The sequence below is a fragment of the Ixodes scapularis genome, unplaced genomic scaffold (genome assembly GCF_016920785.2).
Source record: "Ixodes scapularis isolate PalLabHiFi unplaced genomic scaffold, ASM1692078v2 ptg000854l_1__unscaffolded, whole genome shotgun sequence".
In the NCBI taxonomy this organism is placed as follows: Eukaryota; Metazoa; Arthropoda; class Arachnida; order Ixodida; family Ixodidae; genus Ixodes; species Ixodes scapularis.
Genome location: NW_024610056.1, coordinates 872,501 through 880,000, shown reverse-complemented (window position 1 = coordinate 880,000; position 7,500 = coordinate 872,501). Strand labels below are relative to the sequence as shown.

The following is a 7,500-nucleotide window of genomic DNA, read 5'->3' as shown; positions in this document are numbered from 1 at the left end:
TCGAGAAGAGACGAAAAAGGGGGCGATGCGCCTTTTGTAACCCGCGGATTGTCCCGGTGCACTTGAAATCTCCTCTCAATCGAGGCAGCAGAGGGCTCCCGCTGGGTGCATCATCGAAAGGAACGGAGGCCACCCAAAGAAAAAGGCACATCCGAACCACAGTTGTTTTTTTTTTTGTGCCGTCCCGACAGCATTTAAGCTTGGTCGGGATCGGCGCCAGATAAATTCGCACATCGAGTCCATTCCCCGTACAAGAGGAAGAAGACAAAACGATGCCAAATATCATCCGGTAATGATCCTTCCGCAGGTTCACCTACGGAAACCTTGTTACGACTTTTACTTCCTCTAAATGATCAAGTTTGGTCATCTTTCCAACACACCGGCGCAACCGAAAGGCCGCTCCGGGTATCGGTCCGAAGACCTCACTAAATCATTCAATCGGTAGTAGCGACGGGCGGTTTGTACAAAGGGCAGGGACGTAATCAACGCGAGCTTATGACTCGCGCTTACTGGGAAGTCCTCGTTCAAGGGGAACAATTGCAAGCCCCTATCCCAATCACGAAGGAGGTTCCACGGGTTACCCAGTCTTTACAGACAGGGATAAAAACACGCTGCTTCCTTCAGTGTAGCGCGTGTGCGGCCCCGGACATCTAAGGGCATCACAGACCTGTTATTGCTCTGTTTCGTGCGGCTAGGAGCCGCTTGTCCCTCTAAGAAGGGTGCAAGGTGCAGAGAACCACGCACCTATTTAATAGGCTAGAGTCTCGTTCGTTATCGGAATTAACCAGACAAATCGCTCCACCAACTAAGAACGGCCATGCACCACCATCCACCGAATCAAGAAAGAGCTCTCAATCTGTCAATCCTCCCAGTGTCCGGGCCGGGTAAGTTTTCCCGTGTTGAGTCAAATTAAGCCGCAGGCTCCACTCCTGGTGGTGCCCTTCCGTCAATTCCTTTAAGTTTCAGCTTTGCAACCATACTTCCCCCGGAACCCAAATACTTTGGTTTCCCGGAAGCTGCCCGCCGAGTCATTTGAGTAACTCAGGCGGATCGCTGGTTGGCATCGTTTATGGTTAGAACTAGGGCGGTATCTGATCGCCTTCGAACCTCTAACTTTCGTTCTTGATCAATGAAAACATTCTTGGCAAATGCTTTCGCAGTAGTTCGTCTTGCGACGATCCAAGAATTTCACCTCTAGCGCCGCAATACGAATGCCCCCGTCTGTCCCTCTTAATCATTATCCTGTATTCCAAAAACCAACAGAACAGAAACAGGATCTTGTTCTATTATTCCATGCACTGTTATTCAGGCGAATCGCCTGGGTTGAGCACTCTAATTTTTTCAAAGTAAACGCGCCGGCCAAAGCAAGGCACCTGATGAAGGGAACCAAGCCACGACAGGCATGATGTTCAGCACGGGCCGTAACGTGGTGTCCACGCACTTCCCGCCTGTAACTGAGATCCAACTACGAGCTTTTTAACCGCAGCAACTTTAGTATACGCTATTGGAGCTGGAATTACCGCGGCTGCTGGCACCAGACTTGCCCTTCAATGGATCCTCGTTAAAGGATTTAGAGTGTACTCATTTCAATTACGGGGCCTAAAAAGAGTCCCGTATAGTTATTTTTCGTCACTACCTCCCCGTGCCGGGAGTGGGTAATTTGCGCGCCTGCTGCCTTCCTTGGATGTGGTAGCCGTTTCTCAGGCTCCCTCTCCGGAATCGAACCCTGATTCTCCGTTACCCGTAACAACCATGGTAGGCACATAACCTACCATCGACAGTTGATAAGGCAGACACTTGAAAGAAACGTCGCCGGCTCGTGGCCGTGCGATCAGCACAAAGTTATCCAGAGTCACCACACAAAACGGACCGAAGCCCGATTGATCTTGGTCTAATAAAAGCACCCGTCGCACCGAGGGGCTTCGGGCTCACTGCATGTATTAGCTCTAGAATTGCCACAGTTATCCAAGTAGGAAGAAACGATCTAAGGAACCATAACTGATTTAATGAGCCATTCGCGGTTTCGCCTTGTTTCGGCATGTACTTAGACATGCATGGCTTAATCTTTGAGACAAGCATATTACTACTGCCAGGATCAACCAGGTAATCTTTTCGTGGTGGGTCGCCCCAAACCCTACCAACGCGCGGACGCGGGGCCACCGTCAGGCGCCCCTTACGAACCGCAAACACACACAACGCTTAGGAATTACTTCCAAATCCAAAAAGAAATGAAGCACGTTCGAGCGCGCAGCCGGAATATCCCCGACCGAGGTCGGTACCGACGCGGCAAGAAGCGCATCAATTTCTTTCTCGTCGTAGCAACAGAAAGTCGTACGCCAAAAAAATCATTGACGACGCCTTCGCAGCGTTGCCGAGCTTTCACGTCCCGTGAGGACGCGAGGACGCACCCCGGCCTTCGGTCAGAACGCACTCGTCATTTCACACCGTTCGGTTAGCGCGGACGCTCCGAAACACCCTCCTCTCGCATTCGTTTTCAAGACACAGGTGCACCCGAGAACCGACCCCAACGGCAGACGCCAGAGATCGCAGGTACCTTGCTGTAACGACCATGCGGCGGAGGCAGCGGCCGAGACGGCGACGAAAGGCGTCGGCGACGTCGTCAGACGCCGCTCGCACCAATCGAACGCTCGACAGACCCCACCTCCACATAATAGCACCGATAAGTATAAAGAAGATCCTTCAAGAGCGTTCTGTACATAGTTTGTGGTTATCAGTTTCGGTGACTGACTGACTGACTGACTGACTGACTTACTGACTTACTGTCTCTCACTCATGTGGCTCCTCGTTATTCAGTATCATTTATTTGTCCTTCTTTCTTTCTTATTTTTTCCCCTCTCTCTCTCCTTATATATATGTATGTATGTATGTTTGTGTGTATATATATATATATAAATGTTCTTTTTTTCCTGTGTGCCTTTATATATACATACATACGTACATACATCCTACCCCTATAAAAAAAAATTATTTCTCGCTTTTTATTAAAAACGTGCTGACCCCTGCTTGACTCTGATTACTTCTTTTCGACTTTCAGTTCATGTTAATATGGTCAACAGAAAGTTTATCGACATTTTTATTACAAAGTAAACCAATATTTACACGGGGCGTTTCATGCGTTTTGAATTGTGTCAGAGCCGAACAATGAGCGCTATAGTAAGTGAGATTGTCACTGCTTTTAATCCGAATGCTCGCGGTATCGCGCGTGTTTACGGCAGGCTTCATAATAGGCAATTTTCTTTCTTTACACTACTCTTCTTTGCTCACTTCATTGTTTCTACCATTGGTTTCGTTTGGAAGGCCCCGCCACTTAGTTTCCGACAAAGTCCTCTCAAGGAACGAAGTGAGAAGCACGGGATTAACAAAAGAAAAAGATGCGTGTTTTCTAGCGGTTACCCGTGTCGCTTTGCGACACGGGCTTTCTGGCGCTTTCAACTGGGCGACAGCCGAACAATTTACCCTACTGCACTTGCGACGGGCAGCGCTTTCAAACGAAATACTGGAAATCTCGCTTACTCTTCTGGCAAGTTTGATAGGAGACAAATATTATTCTTTTCACGCGAATTGTTCGCTCTATTTCTAATCTCTCTCTTCCGTGTCCTTGGCATGGAACGCCCGCTTCGTCTCCCACAAAGTACTTCCGAGGAATCAAGTGCAAAACACGCGACTTTAAAATGTGCATGTTTTCTAGCGGTTACGTGTGTCGCGAGGCGACACGGGCTTTCTGGCGCTTTGAACTGGGCGAGAGCCGAACACTGTACACTACTGCACTTGCGACGGGCAGCGCTTTCAAATGGAATACTGGAAATCTCGCTTACTTTTCTGGCAAGTTTGATAGGAGACAAATATTATTCTTTTCACGCGAATTGTTCGCTCTATTTCTAATCTTTCTCTTCCGTGTCCTTGGCATGGAACGCCCGCTTCGTCTCCCACAAAGTAGTTCCGAGGAATCAAGTGCAAATCACGCGACTTTAAAATGTGCGTGTTTTCTAGCGGTTACCCGTGTCGCGAGGCGACACGGGCTTTCTGGCGCTTTCAACTGGGCGAGAGCCGAACAATTTACCCTACTGCACTTGCGACGGGCAGCGCTTTCAAACGGAATACTGGAAATCTCGCTTACTTTTCTGGCAAGTTTGATAGGAGACAAATATTATTCTTCTCACGCGAATTGTTCGCTCTATTTCTAATCTCTCTCTTCCGTGTCCTTGGCATGGAACGCCCGCTTCGTCTCCCACAAAGTACTTCCGAGGAATCAAGTGCAAATCACGCGACTTTAAAATGTGCGTGTTTTCTAGCGGTTACCCGTGTCGCGAGGCGACACGGGCTTTCTGGCGCTTTCAACTGGGCGAGAGCCGAACAATTTACCCTACTGCACTTGCGACGGGCAGCGCTTTCAAACGGAATACTGGAAATCTCGCTTACTCTTCTGGCAAGTTTGATAGGAGACAAATATTATTCTTTTCACGCGAATTGTTCGCTCTATTTCTAATCTCTCTCTTCCGTGTCCTTGGCATGGAACGCCCGCTTCGTCTCCCACAAAGTACTTCCGAGGAATCAAGTGCAAAACACGCGACTTTAAAATGTGCGTGTTTTCTAGCGGTTACCCGTGTCGCGAGGCGACACGGGCTTTCTGGCGCTTTCAACTGGGCGAGAGCCGAACACTGTACACTACTGCACTTGCCATGGACAACGCTTTCAAACGGAATACTGGAGATGTCGCGTGCTTTACTGCCAAGCTCAATAAGAGACGAATTTCTTTCTTTTCACGGGAATTATTTCCTCTATTTCTAATCTCGCTCTTTCGTTTCATTGGGAAGGAACGCGCGCTTAGTTAGCCGCAAAGCAGTCTGAATTAATCACGTCCAAAGTACAGAATTTTACAATATATAGTGTTTTTACCGGTTGACCGCGTCAGAAAGCGTACCTTTCCGACGAGGTCTGTGTCGCTTTGACGTGAGCGGGAGCAACGCGATTTGGGCTAGTGCACGCGAGATTGGCAGCGCTTCCAATTCCAGTACTGTAGATATTGCGTGCATTTTTTACACGCTTGAGGATGTGGGATTTTCTTTCTTGTGACGTGACCCGTTTGTCAAATTGTGTCTCGCTTTTTGGTATCGTTTAAGAAGCCCGTCCGCTTACAATCCTAAAAAAGAAAAAAAAAAGAAATTAGTAAAGAAAGACGCCTATACTTTTTTGTTGCTCTTTCTTTTATTATCTGCGCAGGATTTTAATTTGTGTAAGTTTTGTTTACCGTCCCGACTACGTAGGCGTTCGTACATGCCCGTCCTCGCGCCTCGAATTGTGTGCGAGCGAAATCAATCTCCCCAAGCTAGCTTCAGAAATTGCTCGAAAATCGAACGTGAGGAAAGCCAGAGATACGTGGTTTTCACAGGTCGTGCAAGATTAATCCATAAAGTGCGATATTGGTATATATATATATATATATATACATACATACATACACCAACATGATTTCTGCGACAAATAGGAAGACAAAAAGACCATGTTCAAGCATAATATAGGAACATTGACACTTTGCACACACAAGGGAGGTCAAATGGCAGGTTTTTCTTCCTTGTGCAGGAAACTTTATTGCAATGTCAGAAGGGAATTGTCCGCTCAATAAAGGAGGAAAGGAAATGCACTTGAAAACCTTCACAGTTCAAGTAAGAAAACATTTCGAAACGACAGTTTGTTTTCTTGCAGGGAGGAGAAGAGGGGAGAGAGGGAGGGAGGGAGGGAGGGAGGGAGGGAGGGAGGGAAGGAAGGAAGGAAGGAAGGAAGGGGGGGGGGGGGGTGCCATGCACGGTGAAGACCAGAGTGTCGAACCGAAAACCGAAGCGAACGAAAAACCGGAACCGAGGAGTTAGTTTCAGCCGAACCGAAACTGACCCGCCAACTTGGAACTGTACGGAAGAAAATATAACTGTCTATTAGTCTGACGATGAATAGAAGTACAAGGGTGTACGGCAGGGATAGCTGAAAAAAAAAAGGCTCTATGGACTTGGAGCGGCAGCCCAAAGTCGATGACGACGAAAAGAAAGCACACAGTTTCGGAAAACAGGCGGTAAGAAAGCGACAAATTAAGTAGCCGTCATGTCGAGTTGATTGCTTAGCTCTATTTAAGATGAAGGAAAAAAAAGTAGCACAATTGATGCTTACTTGCTAAATTGAATCAACCATTATCTTGTAAAGAAAAAAAACCTCAAATGCCAATCACCTGTATTTAGGCGACCCAACAGACTGATAACTTTTAAATTCAGGCTAAAATATAACACAAAAAAAAACAAGGAAAGACAGATATGTATGTAGCTTGTCATTTACTGCTCCATCAAATTTAAATAAAGCAATTTATTTCTCGGCACCTGAAAATAAGCGAACCCTACAAATGAATGGAAAGATACCCGTTTGCACTCTTGAAATAGTGCCTATTGCAAAAAGAAGCACCAGGTAAATATAATATCACTTTAGCTTCTTCTTTTTCTTTTTAATACGGTACGCTGTTGGTTCATCTTAGTAAAATATATAAAATAGCGCAAAAAAGACGAGGACAAGGAGTATACAGGACAGGCACTCACTTTCAACTAGTTTTATCCAGGAAAAGTAAACATACATATATAGCTTTTATTCACGATAAGTGCCGAGGGCAGCCGGGAAGGCGGCAATAGCCCCGGATGGTTTGATCGTGCTGGGAGACACCAGCATCCCAGCTCAAATATCTTCTGCCCTTAAGAATATGTGCTGCTTTGCCTGTCGTGTGTATATACATGTTCACTTTTCCTGAATGAAACTAGTTCAACATCAGCGCCTGTCCTGTATACCTCTTGTTCTTCTATTTGTTGTGCTATTTTAATGTCCTACATTACTTTTGTGCTCCCGCAAATCGAAGCAAACGAATAAAAAATTCGGTTCGACACTCTGGTGGAAACTAAAAGCTTAGAAAGAAAGAGGAAAAAAAGAAAAAGGAAAACATTTCTGCAATAATGATAAGCAGGAGGAGGAGGAGGAGGAGAACAAGAAGGCTAATAATGTGGAAAAAAAAGACACGACCCAAATAAATCAATACAAAGGATGGTATAAGTCATGCATACTTACCACATGTAAAATTAATTTAAAAAAAAAATTAGAAAAAAAATTGTGTATTTATATATATATATATACATTTTTTTTCTTTTATCCAGAGGCTTTGGCGCACGCACAGCACTGCACTGCACTGCACTGCACTGCACAACACAACGAGAGACTTTCCACAAACACACCACTGCGTACGAGGACACGACCACGTAGAGCTGCACGAAAACAAGCGCCGTAACTTAATAAAAAAAAATAAAAAAATCCTTTCACTGGACGGACGGCACAAGAACGGAAACTGCTCAAAGAGCACACACACACACGACACATATTAATGAATTAATAAGGGGCACAAGTAGAACCTAGTTGGGCGATACGTAGGACACGGCACCCACACCAGAGGCCTTGCAC

General features: G+C 46.1%; 1 non-coding gene across 1 annotated transcript; it reads right to left on the bottom strand.

Moving 5' to 3' along the window:
- Positions 1–290: 290 nt before the first annotated feature.
- On the bottom strand, positions 291–2,106 carry LOC120848969. The gene has a single exon (XR_005717825.2). It is a non-coding gene; the product is annotated as a small subunit ribosomal RNA (ribosomal RNA).
- Positions 2,107–7,500: the final 5,394 nt, after the last annotated feature.